Consider the following 19,069-nt stretch of genomic DNA (forward strand, 5'->3'; position numbering starts at 1 on the left):
GAAGAGTGCTCAAACTTTTATGAACTTCGAATGAATTTCTTTTTCCGTTAATTTACCGTGTGGTTATAAAATTCTTTTGCAAAGAATTTTATAACCGCACGGTACTCAATTTTATCCATTTCAAGGGATACAGATAACTCATTTGATTAGACAGTTGTATAAAAAAAATACTTATTAGAATGCCTTGCAATTTCATATGGATGCTTATAACAGATGTACCAACTTAACAAAAGATCGTGCCGATAGTGTTGCCATCTATATTCGAGACCGGAAACGTTTCAGACCACCCTCGTAATCGTCTTCATTATTGATGCTTATGGTAGTAGTGTTCATACATGAACACGAAAGCCAGAAGATGGTTCAAATAAGCATCCTTACTTAACAAATTCTGGCTTTTGTGTTCATGTATCCATATTGCCATAAGCATTGCTTTTATTGTCTGGCTAAAGTAGTCTCATTCTAAAGATAATCTTTTCCTACAATTCTTTCTCTCTTTCTCTCATAGTTTCAATCTGTCACATTAATGCATATGTCCAAGCTGTTATTTAGCCACCCTATCAGATCTACTTTCCCTGATTATTTTGGGGGAGGGGATAGAAGTTGTAATCATGTAAAAAGACGATTTCTTAAACATTTAACACAACTTTAGAAATAAGAAAAACGTTAAAAAACTCTTCATTAAACTGAATAATTTGCTTTCAAGACAGGTATGTTATACTGCTGTCTTTCGGCCAGAAATTTCTTCATTAATCCCAACACATAAATCTGATACAGTGAAAGCCAAAATGTTCCATGAAGTTCAATCATACATAAACACCACTTTAAAATGGGTACTAAAATTACAATGAATCATGTGTGTTGTACTGTCGCACATTCATCCAATTCCGGAGTCGAATGTACATCGTTATACTGCCATGCGGAGTGTAGAGCAGTTACGAACTACGAAAGGTTGTTGTAGAATTCTATATCAGTGATCTGTCTGTTCCGCGATGTGGGTAAAATGTCCCGTCATTCAAAATCATATCATCCGATGGAAATGTGAGATTCGGTGCCACCTCAGCTAAGAAACAGAAATATCTTCCCTGAGGCCAAGGAAGTGTACGGAAATACAGGTACTCTAACATGTAACGATTAATCAGAAGTTTATATGGTCTACAGAGCTGTTGGATAGTTGTACACTCTGTAAAGAGCTGCATAATCGCGGTTTCTATGGGGATATGAATAGCAGGCACACACGCAAGCCATCTAACCATGACGATGAACAATGTCAAGGACACTGGTATAAATAACATCGTGATTGGCCCCGTAGACCGTTGACAATTCATGATGCAAATCACTATACCCTTTTCTTCTTTGATGGGAGAGTAATTGTGATGGATGCTTGGGGAAGGTCGTATGTCAATTTACATCTTTACAGATGCTGTGAAGTTATAGACACGGAAATTTCTTAGTATCTTGGAGGATAAACGTTGGTGAATATGCACTATTTCTGGATAATGCTATGTTTCCAACATTGTTACAGTTATACCGAACGATGCCTATGTTTTTTCAATGCCGGTACTATTTCGACATGATTTGAAAAAATGAACTGTTGAGCTGAGATCTGATCTCTATACAGAGACCAGATCTCGGCTCAACAGTTCTTTTTACACATGTTCTGTTGACTGAGACCATACTCAGTCCAACAGAGCACCTTCAAGATTAACGTCAGAACAGGCCGCGTCAGCGCATCCAGCAGCGGTATATGGATTAGTGTTTATGTTGAATGAACAGGAGTCAAGGATACCTCCTCGTATTGTCAGAATCAGAGGATATGCATAGGAAAGCGAAAAGTGTGATCATGCCAAATGACAGCCAGCCACACACTATCGGGCGCGTGTGTCCCACGCGTAGTTCAGAGTTCATTAAAATATTGCTATTCAGTACATATTTCACTGTAATAATTCGCTTCCTCTTTAAAGTGATCTACAAAATATGATTCCTGTAAAATATGGACTGTCGTGAACAATTTACCGACATCAGTATTCGAAAGATTATTCCATTAATAAGGAAATTTATGAGGATGGATAAACTAAAGAATATTATTATTCGTTTACCTTTTTTTTTTTAATAAAGGAGATTTATTCAGTACTTGAAAACATGAGTATATCTATTATGATGTTATCTTTTTTCTGTTTCAGCGGAACTATTTTGATTCCGAAATTTCAGAATTTCTTAAATTTTATAAATGCTTTTAACGATTTTAATTTTATATAGAATCTGAAGAATTTATTTAATGACTAGAAAACCAATAATTCTTCTGATAAATCAGTTCGCTAAGTCGACATTAACATGCCTTTAAAACTTAAGTTCATATTAAAATTAAGGCTGGTGCGTTTCAGATATCCTTTCTTCGTTTTCAGCTAGAGTAGTACGTGTTAAAATTAACGAGAGAGAGAGCTAGCGAGTGAACGAATGTCACTTGCTAATGGAACATGCTTTTGGCCAGGATCCAGAAACACTTCAAGCATTTGTAAAGCTTTTTTGGAGAGAGAGAAGTTGAGCCATCAGGTGGGAGAGACAATAATACATCTGAACACATACGGATGTAGTCCTGTCCTTTTAAAACAACTAGTGGTATTAATGCGGTATACTCATATAGTCTTAAAAGTTTGGTGGGAGAACATCCTGTAAAAAATCTCTCGTTCTTACAAGGTTCTGTTAACTCTATAGTTCTTAGATCGCCATACCTAATATCCATTTCACGTAGTCTTGCTTATTTTTATGGTTTATCTTGTCCAAAGTATTCTAAATGCCTTCGGAAGCATGGATTAATACGAACCTGTTCAAACATTTTTTATTTTCAAGAATTATATTAAAAATGAATGAAGTGCAACGGACACTTCTTCAACCCATTTCACTATACGCGGACAAAATCACAGTAAAATGTCGTATTCTTAGTGTAAATAAATCTAATTATAGAAATCATGATTTGAGGACAGAAATTATGTATTAAACTTTTTTTACATTTTTTGTAAGACATTAAAATAACATATCACGAAACTGAGTAGAGGCGAACTTGGGTTTTTTAATGGATGATCTTGTGTAAGCAATGAGTTTCGTTTTTTAAAAAAGCCGTATACTGCGATTTCGCAAAGATTGTTTGATTGCTTTGTAATTACTGCCAAGAAATTTAGGCTGTAAGGCCAATGTGTGTGTTCATTTGACTGGTTTGCGGGATGAAAAAAAATTCTCCGAGAGAAAGAATTCTACTTCCGTATGCGAAGGGCTAACTTATTTTCAGATCAAAAAAAAAAAACTTGTAAAGATTTTTCGCATCGAAGATGTGCACAAGTAGATATTAGTAAAACTGCTAAAATGTGTTGGGCACTCAGTTAATGGAGTGAAAAGAAGATCGCCTGACATTACAATTCGTGCTTGAAGGAACTGTATTTCTAATCTTCTGAACCAGATCATTGGCTTTCCTCAATAATACATTCTAACTTGTATATTTAGATTCTCTCTCTCTCTCTTGGTTTGGAGAAAGTTACACGTTTACAGATAACCTACATTGTGGAAACTATCAAGAATTCTACTGATGTAACCCTCAGAAACTCTTTAAATTAATATAAAAAGTAAGAATAGTTGGGCACCGATAAATTATATGCAACTGCAGTTTATGGTGAAGTTCTCTTCTGTGTAATTCAGAAATTCGATTGTAACCACATTAGCGATCGGGTACTCCAGAAGATGGAGAAAGGAATTTTGGATAATGGTAAAAGTTGACTCAAGGAGCATTTTGCATACGTGTTAAATGCAACAGAAAAGCAATGTTGCAATAAAAGAAGGAAATTGCAAGCGGGGAGGGGAAGGAGAGTGTTATTACGCAGATTTTGATTAGACTACATCGGAACTATTCTGCACAGATATACACTTAGGATCGCATCAGAAAGATGATGCAGTAGAAAAGTTCAGGGATTGCTAACAAAAGGTAACTCAAAACTGGAGCATGACGTTTAAGTCAAGTTGTGTGAATGTAATCGCCATAGCATAAATAGGAAGAGGAAGGATAATATGATTGCAAGTTGTTGAGCTTATCGAATAGTTTATTCGCGGTTTGTTAATTTTGAAGCATATTTTGTTGCTTTTCCGCGTTTTCACTATTGTTTTTCTCACCGGTTTTTGTTATTTTTCACTTTAAATATTACTATGCTCATATGTATTTTATACTAAATTTATAATTCAGAAAAATATTGACAAAGAAAAAGTTACCTGTTTAATTTTAGTGATATTCCACACATCTATTTGATCTCAAATAGTTGTGTGGAATATCATGATCTGATTCTTTCCATCACTCATATCGAGAGAACTCGATATGACTGGTATTGCGATATGTGTGCACGTTTTATATTCACCAACACGAATTAGCTAGAGATTGTGCGAGGCTGAAAATTGTTCAGATAATATCAGATCAGACTAGATTTTATTGGAAGGCATATGTCGGCACAACTCTGTTTTCTTGACCTTCAGAAAAGCAATTTATATATGATACTCATTGGCTTCGCTAAGGGGAATAGTAACACGACCAAATCAGAACAAACAATGACTTGAGTGTTCCTATTTCTTCTCTCAATCATCTAAATATGCACTTGGAGTGATACACTCCAATAATATGCAAAAACACATACAGTGAAGATTCAGAACATCTCCCATATTCCAGGGTACAGCAACAAAGCAATTCCGCAAGCTGGCCGATAATTTATGCAAGAATCTGATGGTAACGCATTTAGGAGGTTTTCTGATCAGCTGGCGAATAATTTCGCTGTGAGCTGCACTTCTTGATTGTGCCTGGAGGGAGGTAGGCCGTACAGTGGTATGTGAGGGACAATGTTGAGGCCACGTTATGGCATGGAGACTGTACATGCTCTGTATAGGCGACATGTCTAAGAGTATATCCTCCCACTGCATGTCCCCCTGCACTTTCTCTCTTCACTTTTAAATACTAACATGACAGTAAACCTAAATATAGTATGTGTCACTGCGGTTAAAAAAAACAAGCCTCTATTAAAAATAAAAAAAACAAAAAAGAAATATTAGAAAAATTTCTTTCACATTCAGTTCAACATCTGCGGTACAAGCACCAACCTAAATGATGTCCACCATGACCAGAGCAAATATCCAAAACCTGATCGCCTGTTTTTGATTACTGTCATAACCACCACAGCTTATATCTTAACTGTCATTATTTATTTCACCACAAAGTGCTACCTGTTCTTTTGTTCGATCTGATATTCTTTGCCAGAGGATGCATAATTTTGAATCTACACTTTTGACTTTCTGGCTTAAGATTTCCTTACATCGTTGTGTATTATTCACCTTTGACTGCCAAGATATTGATAGTCCAAGAAGTAAACGTTTATGAGACGGACTTGAGATAAAAATTGAACTTTATTCACAGTACACTGAAGCCTAAAAACACTCGAAAAACGAAAACCATCAATAATAATGCTAACTCTGGCTTTGAAAGGGCCAAACCTAGAAAACTTGTCATCTGCGCAAATGGCAGTCAGGCCTTCTGGTTTACTGCAAAAGCTGTGCTGTTAGCTTAACGTCCTTTTTGTGCTCATCCAAATGACAGTATTACAATATCACCTAAAGCTCATCTTTTTGGCAACATTCTTGTCATTTAGCTCTGTAGAGATGACTTAAATCTTTCATCTCATCTAGCAGTTCTGTGGAATAGCCTTGCTGCTTCTCAGTGTGTTGTAGTGATAATTAATCGCCGACAAGGAAGAAGTGATATACGTTTCGTAATAAACATGATTAATGAATGTGTGTCTTTTAAAATCTTGTACGTCTGTATGCACATAAGTAATACTTAAATATGTTTTATATTGCCAAAGTTATGCTATCACGTACTGGTAGTAGTACTAATTAGCTTCTTCGGGAAGAAGTACGGAAATTAGATTGTCACGAATACAACAAAAATATCGAGTATGCATAAAGACTTGTGCATACTCATTGATTAATAAGGATTACCAATCCTTATTAATCAATTACCTATGTGCTGTTAACTCTGTTGATTTAGCATACATAATGCGCTTAACTTCCTATATTCTTTTCGCTTGTAACGTTTTAAATATCGGCGACTTACAGCTAAGAATCATACCTTGATTTTCATTAGATTATAATCGCGTGCTTGAATTCTCTTTACCTAAACAATGTTACTGAAATGAAACAGAAGTTTCATTTCAGTAACATACTGCCTGTTTCTGGTATGAAAAAAAAAAGGTCCCAATTTGTGAACTGTTTTTTTGATCTTTTATGCAGATGTTGCCTGTTCATTGAATAGCGTGTTTTTCCAGTACATCTTATGTTGCGTGCACAATATCTTGAGCACCCCTTATATAAAAATTTAATTATTTTCTTAATTTTCATATATTGGCAGGAAGCCAGTGTATGAAAATTAATAACAGGACAATATCAGGGTGACAGGTGTTATCTTATCTACTGATGTTGTTTTTCTTTATTTGTGACGCCCAGTGTGCATTGATATTATCATTCGTTTTTCGTCATCATTCGAGATGAAACAAACTGTCAATACGGATTCTTATATAACTCTTTTTTGAAGAGAGGATGACGCGATTTTGCATGTAAATACAAAATCACGTATGAAGGCCACGTGAAAGCGAATTCTTTATGATGGGAGATAGAAACCAGAACATTTAGATATGGAAGAGATCTGCATTTCCCCAATTCGAGGGTAAATGGGTCTTTGGATATATGCTGTAGATCTAGTTCAAATATGTACAGTACAGATAAACTATGAAAACATTAGTTACTGTGCTTTAATTTAATACTTGCTCATTTTATGGCTTTCTACTGGAAAGCCACCAAGTAAATTATGGAGTTAGTCCGAAAATGACCCATTTCAGGTGAAAAAAAAAGACCTTTTAGTAAGCCCTACTTTTTAACTTTTAAAACAAGCTAATGAAATGACCTCATTAAGCTGGTGATTAACTCTCCTCCCCCTATAAAAGAAGCCACTTTTTTTTTTTAGTTTGTGTGGTATTAGCACCTTGAACAAGTTCTTAAGTCGGAGAATTCCCGCCATCTTCTTGGAGTTTAAGTGGTTCTCTCGGTTCATGAACTTAAGAGGCTGCATATATTTTTGATACGGGCAGATTTTTAAAACGAAGATGGTCCTTGACTTCTTTAGGCTAGTTATAAAAGATACCTGATCATATTATATGATATGATACATCCAGCCCATATGAGGTCCCTTTCAACTGTTCCCTTCACCATGTAGCATTTTGTTCTATTTTTCCCATGTATACGCTAAGGATTGTGAAGGGTTTGTGTATAACAAGCTGTCTGAATCCGCCCTGATAGTTGCAAATTTCGCAGCTGCTTTAAGCAAGTGATTATATCATCTTTTACTTGAGCTGTAATCTTTATAATAAATTCCTATCACAACGTAAGAAGTTATTCTTGATGGAATCTATCTACTTTCGTTTAAAAGATCGTACAGTATACGTACGCTATTCATATTTCTGTCGAAAATTTACTTCTTCGAAAATTGTGTTGTGATATCTACATTTTTCTATTCGAAGATTTTTTTTTTTCATGTACCTGATTTATTGGCTTTCTCGAAATTAAATGTTCTCGAAGATTGTTGTCGAAGAGCGAACTTGAGTTACGTTTGGAAGGAAATGTAAGGAAAAAGTTTGGGGATGTCTAAAAGAAGAAAACAACCCTGTTCCATATTCCCATTTCACCACAGCATAGTATAATAAGCTAGAAACTAAGTCATTAGATAACCTAGAAACAACTTATATGTTTAATAGTTGTCTGTTATCATAGGACTAGATAAAAAAACAGTGAACATCTGGCCACCCTGTACGAGGTCTTATCCTTTGGTATATACTATTAATTGTCTCATTGTACGAGTTCGTTAAGCAATAAGTTTGTATTCAGATTTATATATATATATATTTTTTTTTTTTGAGAAAGGGAGAATTCCATTTTCTAGTATTTCTACAATAAAATGTGTATTGCTGACCATACATTCAAGATATATTGATCTGAACTGTTAGTGGCATATGAAATATCTACTTTCCTTCTCTCCACTCTAAACTTAGGTACTTAACGATATGAATGAAACAATTACATTCTCTGAGTTATTTATAAATTGTTTCATAGCTGAAAGAATTATGATTTTGGAGGGATTTAATGCAGCATTCGCAAAAAAGACGATTGTCATCTGTCAACATTCCTTTGTATAAAAAAAGTTGCAAAGGTGTATAATCGATGTCCATCGTTTATACAATCGTTTAACATCATAATCCTGTGTGATTATGATGTTATCTAGCATCTCATTCACACGAATGATACAAGCTTCAGTCTCCTACTAAAATGCAAAATGATTTACGCAAAGAAAACATCATGCATAAAAAAAAAAGGTATTTAAGCGTGCGAATGCATTTTGAGGAGAACATTATCCAACAACTTTCCGCTGATGACGTAACCATCATTTGACAACTCCTACGGTAGTTTCCACCCTGCCAGGATTCACATCATGCCAGAAAGTCTTAGATGGGTTTTTGACTTCGTGGAGTTCGTTGCTCTGTTCTGTTACCTAACGTTGGCAAATATCTGGATGTACCTTCTCTATGTCACACGCTATCATTTTTAATTTTCAGACGTCTCAGTCTTTCTTCATTGTTTTATCCGCATTTTAAGTCTGAAGGTTGTGAACTGTTGATCCAGAAATAAGTAAATCAGGGTTTATTCATATTTTTTAAAAGGCATGACAACAGCGTATTCGTATCATGTTAAAATTTATTAAAATATTTAGTTCTCGTTCTTATAAGGGTTAAGATTTCCGATTTTGTTTATCGATATGCTAAGTCAATCATTAAGTTGTAATCTTTAAGAATAACTGCCTGGAAGGAAGGTTGTGAAAGATGTATTTAATTTCCAAAGTTAATCTACAGCTTTCATAACTTTCCTTCCAGACAGTTATTGGAATGGCTATACAATCACATTACTGTACAAGAAAAATGATTATTGCGGTTATACGTATATGCAATGGACAGTGAACTTTCGAAAATATCAAATAAACTAAGACTGAATACTATTTATTTTTAAGGTTCGCTCATATTTAAGAACTGCTCCAATTAATATCCAGCAATTTACGAGTTTTCGTATAATTGCTTCGTATTTATGGTATTAGTTTCTTAAAAGATAATTCATAGTTAAGTGAATTTCAATGAATGGTTGCTGAAATGCATTGCAATTTAAGTTTCCATTCTTTCTCCTTTTTAATATTGAAAGATCCAAAAGTATCACTCATGATGCATTGAATACAGAAAATATTAGTATATTAAGGGAATATACTTAATCTTTTACCAAAATTATATGAAGTCACTTCAACTTTGAAGTCGAAATATCAAGTGGGGCTTAAAGAAACATGCATTCCTCTAAATCTGATCTGATGTCAAGGCTCTTTTTCATGTTAAAAAAATATTGTCAAAAATGTAAATTAAGAGTGATTTCTTGTCTGTTTACATCCCAGATTGCAATTATAGACCCAAGGGAAATGGGGGGGGGGATTACTTCCCATGATGGATATATGCCAATCAGGCCACGCTAACCTTGCTGCTCTCTTTCTCCTCCCCATTGTTATTTCCAGTAATGCAGCGGCCTTGCTGCATTCGAAGTAGCTGCCGTAAAGCTCTATTCTGGGCTAAGCATACAGACACTATGGCGCTTGTTCTTACACGTGAATAGCAGTCAGTATATTATTCAAGCATATTGGACGTGGAAAGGATAAATTGGAGAAAGTTTCCAAAAGTAACAATTATGTTTTAAAACTAATATTTAAATATTATTTAAATATTTTCATATCAAGTTTGTCGCTTTACTTTTTAATAACATCAAGGGGCGGAGACTCAGTTATATGAACAGTTGGTTAAAAAGGTGACATGAACTTGTAGTTGGACTAGTTCGAGGTAACGAGAGACGTCCACGTGTACGAGTATTTTCTTATGTTATTGTTCGTGCTCCTTGTCTTTAATTTTTTTTTTCTTTTGATTGTTCCTGCAGAATGAGGGCCTTTGCCAATTAACTCATCCTTAGTTGAAAATACCTAGAAAGTATTCACGTTCTTAATGGAATTTCATCCTTACCTAGATCGTGTTCGTAGCACTGCAACAAGGATATCGCATATCCTAGCCAAGATTCAAACTTAGCTTAGAAAGATCTGAGTTTGAATCTTGGCTGGAATGCGAAGTATTTTTATATAAACTTTTCATACGGAGGTAGCAGGATAATTTTCCTTCTGTAAATTCAATTTTTTTTTTTTTTTTGATCCTGTAAAACAAACTGACTAAAGGCTCTCATACTGCTTTAAAGCATAAAATACAAATGCTTTCACAGCTTTCAAAGATGAGCGACAAGCATTTTAGGAAAAGTATGAAATATCCAGAGATGATTCATTTCAAGCATTAGCGATTATCAACTTAAAATGATCACGAAGGGCTTGTTTATCATAAAAAAATTTAACTGAATGTCGGATAATTTAACTTTTAAAAATAGAGATCAGTTTGTTAAAATGTTCGAAATTTAGTTTTAACTTAAAACACGAAGTCACTTACAACAGACATGCAAATTATGGTTTTGACAATTAATTGTCATAGTCTGTGAAAAAGACAGAATAATGTAAACATTTGTAATTAACGCCATCTGAAAACTTTTTATTCGAGTAATAACAGTGAAGAATGCATCATAGGATACTTGCAGGCGAAATCTATTTCTAAAAATAGAAGATTCAGACACGCATAGAATTTCTTTCAGCTGCTTTTCTATTTAAAAAATTAAATTTACAAGAAAAACGATTGGAAAATTTTAAATGCTTTCAGGAGTAATCTTCAAACAACAAGTTATAAAAAAAGATTAAATAAGACACTGGTGTAATATAAGACAACTTATATTTCGCCAGTAATATTCAATCGAATGATTTGGCAAAATGCTCCAGTATACTCTGAGTTGGATTATGCACTTCCAACTTCAATAGTTCATGGACTGTTTATTTCTGTGTTTAGTAGAATAGTTGACCCAAGACCGAAAACCGGGATGTTAAAAGTACATAGACTAAGAATTCCATGTCCGTGACGTTATAACATTTTCTTGGCTTTACTGGATTCAACTCTTGTCCTGTCCTAAGGGTAGCACTTGATTAATCTATCGGACAAGGATAAATTCGTAGAAGGAAACAGGTTTTTCTCGCGTTAGCGGGAGGTACATTGTGCTAGTAAACAGCGTTATCTAACTTCTGTGTTTTGTTGCCTTATTTTTTCTTGTCCTATCTGAGTTTTTCCAGATATTTATAAGTTTTTTGTTTCTAATGCCCGTGATGATTGTCTGATACTGTTTTAACCCACATTTAATGTCAAATTATTTTCTATATCTTCCACCATCAATAATATTGATGTGATGTTTTGTTCAGCAGAGCAAATTGTTTTCATTACCGTCATCAACATTAGCCTTTGATACCGCTCTATTGTTCTGAAGGGTTTCAAGCGCCATTTTTGACACAGTACCTTAAATTGGCGGTATATCTACAAACATTTAGCAAATATACTACTATTAGAAAATATTCATCAAAACAAATAATCACCTGTCTTACAGCCGCGTTAAACAGTCTGTCATTAATAAAGTTATATAAATAAAGTATTTCAGGGATCATATAACTATCCTCCTTAAAATGTTTAATGTTATACAGAATAGGGAAATCTGGTTAACTGATAATTCTTCCTCACTCTCTCCCCATCCCTTTTTCTTATTGACGTGTTTTTCTGCTTAGGTATTTTCTATAGGTATTTCTATGGACTTTAAACTGAATTGGCTTATACCATTCCCCCACGTTTTCTTTAGCCCATAAACACACGAGAAACTGCTAATCAAGATTCGTTTATTTCATTACCTCTTTTCTTTAGAAAGGTTATATTCATACGTTTACCCAAGAAATACAAATTCAGAAATCGTATGAAGAGCTCTTTCTTCTTTTATTCGAAACCTAGTATAAAAATAAGGACTTCTCAAATTCTGCCGCCTTCAGTCTCAGAAGAGAGAGCCATGTTTTTTCTTCCAACTCAGGTTTTTCTTTTTGCAAACCGACAGAAGAACACTTTCGTTTATATCCCCTTGTTTTGGACCGGTTACCTACTTTAGACCAAATAACCAGCGAATCTTTTTTTTTTTTTTTTTGGCGCTAGAAAACCTTTTACACTAAAGAAACTGGGAAAAAAAATTCACTTTGCTATCAAGAATTCCGATGTATTTAACACGATTCTAGAAAATAATGTTTCTACAGTGCAACTTTTACCTTGTCCTGTGGGCCGGGAAATTCAGAAACCATCCAAATCAGGCTGAAAGACGACACGAGATGGCCCAGCAGTTAACTATATAAGAAGGCCGAGAAGTTATTTCTAATCTTATTCCCAGATGCCAGTATTCAAAAAGAAAAAAAGTAAATAAAATGGCTTGGACTCGCGTCTTTCCAAGATCGTGTCTCCTGTAGTCGAGATTTCACGACCGTTCAAATTTTTAATGAAAAAAACATTGCCAATAACATGAACTGGTCGGAAGAACGTTTGATCTTTGAATTGCCAAAAGGTCACAAAGATATATCTATCACTGAAGAAAAATGTACGCACTGGAGTAAATAACTTCACGATTGTTTTCCTTTCTGTCAATTCACCATTCGAGCTTTCCTTAAATTTTTCTAAGACTCCAATAAGTAAAACTTATCTGTGGCAGTTAGTTTCATACGTGCTATTCTAGTTGGTTGAGTGGATATTGTCTCTGCCTTCTCTTCCATTATGAGAAATTGAGGAATTATCAACAGATCGAAATAAAGATCGGTACCCGACTATGTCAAATCCTTCGCGCATTTTTATCTTCTTTTGCAGTTAGTTGAAGAGACTTGCGGAGCTATAATGCATTAAAAAAAAGGTATCCAGAGAGTTCATCGAAAAGGCAATTAATCGAAACACAATCCATCGAACGACAATTCGTCGAAAATTTTAACTTTTCGAAAATGTTATGATAAAAGTGATCCATTTAGAACAAATACTGAACCATGCAGAGCGAGAAAGCAATGCTATAATAGGGAATAATTATAGAACAATATGGTTTCTTATGGTCTTTCTTGTCCGATAACTGTTTCATGTGTGTTCATGGGACTGATGCCTGTTTCCGGGAGATAAAGCCCAGCCTACTCCATTATTATTATTGTTACTAGTAGTAACATGCGACTTTAACACAGCCATTATTATGGGATGAATAAAAATCTCAAATAACGAATCTGAATTCAGATTCGCTATTTGAAACTTTTACAAGAAAATGTCGAACCGTTCCATTTTTCATTTCAGCTATATTCGGGGTAACAAAAAATAACGTGTCCAAATTATGTATTACAATAACTCTGACTTAGCGGAATTAGTTGTCGGAATTAGGTACAAGAAGCTGTCTGCAAGGTTCAGTTTTTGTTCTAAATGGATCACGTTTTTCATAACATTTTCGAAAAAAAGTTTCGAAATGATATTAGCAATTCCGCTTTGGCTGGATCAATTTAATGAAATTTTTGTTAAAAGTTTCGGCCAATTGTCTTTTCGATGAATTGCATTTTCGACGAACTGCCTCTCGATGAATTTTTATGGAACCGCATTAAATGTACGCAAAATTAAAAACAGAAATATTCATTTTAAAATCATCCCTTTGAAGGAAATGCAGTAGGGATGTTAGTATGCCAACAGCCTTTTATAACCGAAGGCTATGTTTAGACACCGAAGTGTACCTGTCATAAATAACGTAATTTATAATTTACTTTTTTTTTTAAAAAAAAAAAAGGTTGCTGCTATTTTAGCACCTCATATTCTAATTTTGATGCAGGGTGAAAGCTCTTGGGAAGTCAAAATAAGAAAAATTAACTTGAATATTACTAAATTAAGTACGAAGCACGCATTGCATCTAAAACTGAGAATTGCTTCTTCAACTCAGGTGAATTGCCAGAAGAGATAGGCCAGGTGGAAGAAATGCTACCGTCTCGCTTGAAATGTTTGGGACAGTTTAACTAGCAAGATGCAGTTAAGGAGCTGTGGCTACACTCTCAAATACGGAAGTGCTTCTTCTCGCTCTTCAAAATGCCCAACCTTTTAACACATGTACTGAATTACGTTAGGTATTGGAATTATGGACGAAGCAACTAAAGCTTCGACCACTTAGCTGAAATGTTCTTATTTAAGGGTCTTAACTAGCTCTCCACCCCAATATACCAATGACATAACCTCTCCTCTTTGCCACTGACCATAATCTTCTCTTTTTTTTTTTTTTTTTTTTTGTAGAGATCATCCTTCTCCAAGCGAACTCAGCTTTGTATCCTATGGCTCTACAATAGTGCCAGCTGAGAAGACCTTGAGGATTTTGGTGTCCTTTTTCATGGTCTTATTGCTTCTGCTCTCACGATCCCTGCACTTGCTCTGATCTGATAACCAAAATTATGTTAGCCAGGATTAGTGCCTTTATTCCCCATTCCACTCAAAATCTGACTATTATCCAAGCCTTAGTTTAGAAATGTGTCAAAGCAGTCAATCCTAAAAATGCAGGATACACTCAATGGCTCAAGCTAAAAACTTCAGCCTTTTACTGCAAAAAATCAAATCCAAAGGACTTTCTAGAAGCCAAATGCATCAAGCTTGTCTCATGCTCAAATTGCACCTAAGTCTTCTACTTTTCCAAGGCTGGTGATTAAAAAACGTCTGCCGTATTATGTTTCCACCTCTCTCATCCTAATAGAACACCGACAACATATCGTAAAGATAAGGCCGATTTCATGGCGTCAGTCTTTTCATCTCGACGACAAAGGCAAATCATCCCGTACTGTCCACATCCCGCCCTCGGTATGGCTCAGATTATTTTTTTGAAGGATATCAAAAATACTCCGTAACATTGATAAGTTCTCCGTCCATGATGGTATCCCGCCAGTTATACTGAAGGTTTGTGCTGCCATTGATCCTATATCACCTTTACAAGTTGTTCTACTCATCTGGCTATTTAGCTATCCAACGGCATGGAAGCAAGTTTTTATCCGGTCTGTTCCTAAAAAGGGAGATAAGAATCAGCCATCCTACTATCATTACATTGTCCCTCTTCATTCCTTCTCTACCCATCGGTTAATAAGTGATCACCAATATGAATTTCGCCATTCTCTTTCCACAGAGCTCTTTAACGTCATCTACATTTGGACACAAGCCATGGAAGATTTCAGGAATCTTATGTGGCCTCTAAACATTTCCAAAGCATTTGATCAAGTCTAGCATCTCCTTCGTATCCTTTGAAAGGATTGCTTTCCTCTCTGCTTATTCATTACATGTCATGGTGGATGATACTCCTCATATCTGATTTTTTCTAAATCAATTTTATCTACTCCCAAATCTTTGTGCTTTCACCTACACTTTCTCTTATGCATCAGAGATCTTCGCTCACTATCATCCAAATCGTATTCACAGCTTTGCTGATGATTCATTCACAAAATCTTGCAGTACTCAGATGACTCAAGCTTCAAGATCGTCGATGGTCAATACTTTAAACACCCGATATTCTAGCCATTCACGTGGGCTGAAGATAATTACGTAAATATTAATGCTACCAGAACACCTTACCTTAGCCAACATTTCACGTGCACCACGGTAATTAAATTTTAATAATATGTAGATATTTCGTCTTAAGTATCTTAAAACATCATCATACAGTTATTACAAACAATACTAGATACATAGATCCTTATATAAACATGAGCGTTTATATGAAAAATGTGCTGAAACCTTACGTCACACGCTTTATCTTAACCGTAGTGACTGTCCTCAAACACGTTACTGTATGCATAGAGGGATTCTAATGTATGCATGCGTATTAGCTGTTCCTTTGAATGTACTTCGTGGCATTGTTTGTATTAACTGTCCTAATGTCTTAAGATACTTAACACGAAATATCTAAATATTAAAATTTAATTACTATGGTATAGGTGTAGATTTTTAGTTGTGAATACTCCACAGGTTTCACTATATAATAAACCACCCTAATTTATTTCCCAGAAGAAAGACAATGCATCATTTTTGATAAACACTTTGCTCTCCAATCAAAATTAGTTCATTTTCTTTAATTAGCTTTCACATCTGGCCTATTTTCTTCGGCATCTAGAAAGCTTGATTTTTGTTGTAAACATTAGTTATCTTCTGCTAAACTAACAGTTTATAAATTCCAAACCCGGCAGGCGCACCAAAAACCCCGTTTTTCAGAATGCTAGATTATATCCAGAAGAGAGTTATTCACTTCTTAGATGATCCTTTTCTAATCAATTCTTTCCGAACGCTTTCCCATAGACGCTTACGTCATTTCTATCGGTATTTCCATTGACACTGCTCCACTACCACTGCTTCTAATTATTGTTGTTAAGACAGACCTCCAGGGAGTCAGGAACTCATCGAAGGAGGCCATACTATTCGCATATAATTCTATACTCTTACTACGAAGGCAAGCAGCCTGGTGAATATCCATATACCGTTCAGCTCCAAAACACAGTGAGCCAACAGGGTGACGTGATATCACTCTTCTCGTGCATGCCCGACAAAGGCAAATCATCCCCAAACAAACTAAAACTAGGATCCCGTGATACACTTGCTGTTGGTGAGCAATCTAGATAGCATTTCCACTATCTCCATTCGTATTTATATTCTAACTGGAAGTCTTAACTACCTGTATGTCGTCTTTATCTCACTGGGTTTTCCCTTGAAAGCAGAAAACAGGCCAAGGGTGCACACCCATTCATTTGAACGCTAGAATTAACCGCACTGTCATTATCAAAATTAGATTTATTAAACTTCTTTGTTTGACCTTAACAATCCATTAGACCTAATTATGTAAAAAATGATTGTATGAAATATATTATTACACAATGACGAGCCTCCATAGCTCAGTCTGTTTCGATGATGCCCTTTTGTCGGTTAGACCTAGGTTCGAATCGTTTAGGATGCGAAAAATATTCAGGGCTTTTCATTTATGCGCTTATCAGCAAAAACCTATCTTTATGCTTCCATTCTACTCATATTTCGATAACAGGATGTGAAATACTTTTTGAAAGGAAAGAAATTTTAGGATAGTCAATGTATTTTGGATCTAGGCTCAGAGCCTTGCACCAGCCAATAACTTGTCTTCACGGAAGCCAAATTATTGCACTGATAGCAATTATGCTGATTGGATTAATTGCTCTGTTTGTCATTTGAGTGTTCTATTGCTGGTTTATTCGTCTTACAGGATGAAAAAATCTTGACACAAGTTTATCTAACTCTTCATCAGTTGAAAAGTCCTTAAAAAGATTCTTCACAGTCTTGACAACATTTGCGTTACCCACCTCCGGAGAGTTTTCAAAAGTGGATTTTTTTTAAAGAAAATTCATAGCTTCTGTTCGATTCCATAGGCTTTTATATACCTACAAAAGATAACTTTCGAATATCTTAATTTGTCTCTATTTACCAAGTGACAGTTTGAAAAGTTTCATTCTATCAATGTGGATGTTGTCAGAGACCATTTGCATGTTAAATTGTTTAAAAATTTATTAAGAATTGCTAACATTATACACGATCACAATATAATTTCCTTTTCATTTATCCCAGCAATTAAAGATTCTATATACAGGGTGTTCGGGATAAATTTGACAGTTTCGTAAGGAAAAAGAAAATCTTCTTTGTATCTATTAAATTTAATGAATTGACAAAAAAACATTACAGGCAGAGTTAATTACAATACTATCAACAAGATTTACTCAAAATAACCACCATTAGCATCGATCACAGCTTCAATTCTGCTTCGGAACCTCGAACAAGCTGATGCTACAGTCTCCCTGGGAAGGGCCGCAAAAACTGTTTTAATTTTATCCATTAACTGGGCTTTTGTATTACTGGAAGTGCGATTGGTGTCTTTTTCAACTGCGCCCCATACAAAATAATCCATGGGGTTAAGGTCTGGGGAGTTTGGAGGCCAAACATTTGGACTGGTGAAGTCGTAGAAATTTTCAGACAACCATTTTTGACTTTTCCCAGAGGTGTGGCAAGGGGCCGAATCCTGCTGCCATACATACGGCCTACCATTGGCTACCCTTGTTATCCAGGGCTTGACTACAGTTAGCAACTCCACGAACAAAGCCCGAATTCCAATGCCAGGGTTCTTCAACACCTGTTCCTGCAGATTTGCGAGGAATTCTGCTGTACGAACGCAATCAGATCGTCTGCTAGGGATCTTTCTTCTTGCTACATCCTCGTAGTCACCATTGCAAGTCTCTAGTTCATGCCTGATTGTTTTTACTGTATTCAGGGAGCATTGGGCAGCAGTCGTAATATCCTTATTTTGATGGCGGGCACGAATCATCATGATACAAGTTATTCTCTTCCATGATTCAGGTGGGTTCCAGCTATCCATCCTTTCTGACATCTTGTATATGAATGAAGAAGGGTGCAAACTTTTAAATGAAGAGAAGTGTGTGTTAATACATGTAACTTACGGAAAAATATAATTAATTATAAATATGTCAAATTTATCCCAAACACCCTGTAATATGGTATAATCTAAATTATTCATTTTTATAATCCTGTTGTTGTGATTTAAGAAACAAAATCAATTCTATGAAAACAAATGTTATTCTTTAGACGATAAAATCGCTTATCCGAGTGCATCCAGAAATAAATGTCACTCTTGTAAAGTCTGTAGGATTTTCATATTCGATATCCAACTTTTTAGTCAAGGTTTGTCACAAAATCCAACTATATACATACACTAATATCCAACTATATATCGTATTTCTAGTTGAATATTAGTGTGTGAATCAAAAGAAAAATCTTCAAGTACTTTTGCCAAAAAAGCACAATGAATGTTGTGTTGTACATTGAGTCACCATTGTGAGTGATATTTAGTTGTGATCCTAGTTACAGAACCGATAGCCTATATTCTTAATATTTCAGTCTTAAACGATGAC

General features: G+C 35.2%; 1 protein-coding gene across 2 annotated transcripts in view; it reads right to left on the minus strand.

Annotated features, from left to right (window-relative positions):
• LOC150095867 (uncharacterized) overlaps positions 1–19,069 on the minus strand; it is a 105,915-nt gene that overhangs the window by 49,373 nt on the left and 37,473 nt on the right. The window lies entirely within an intron of this gene.

This window comes from Typopeltis vanoorti, chromosome 19 (genome assembly GCF_054136105.1).
Source record: "Typopeltis vanoorti isolate ZY-2024b chromosome 19, IOZ_Tvanoo_1.0, whole genome shotgun sequence".
NCBI classification, from domain to species: Eukaryota; Metazoa; Arthropoda; class Arachnida; order Uropygi; family Thelyphonidae; genus Typopeltis; species Typopeltis vanoorti.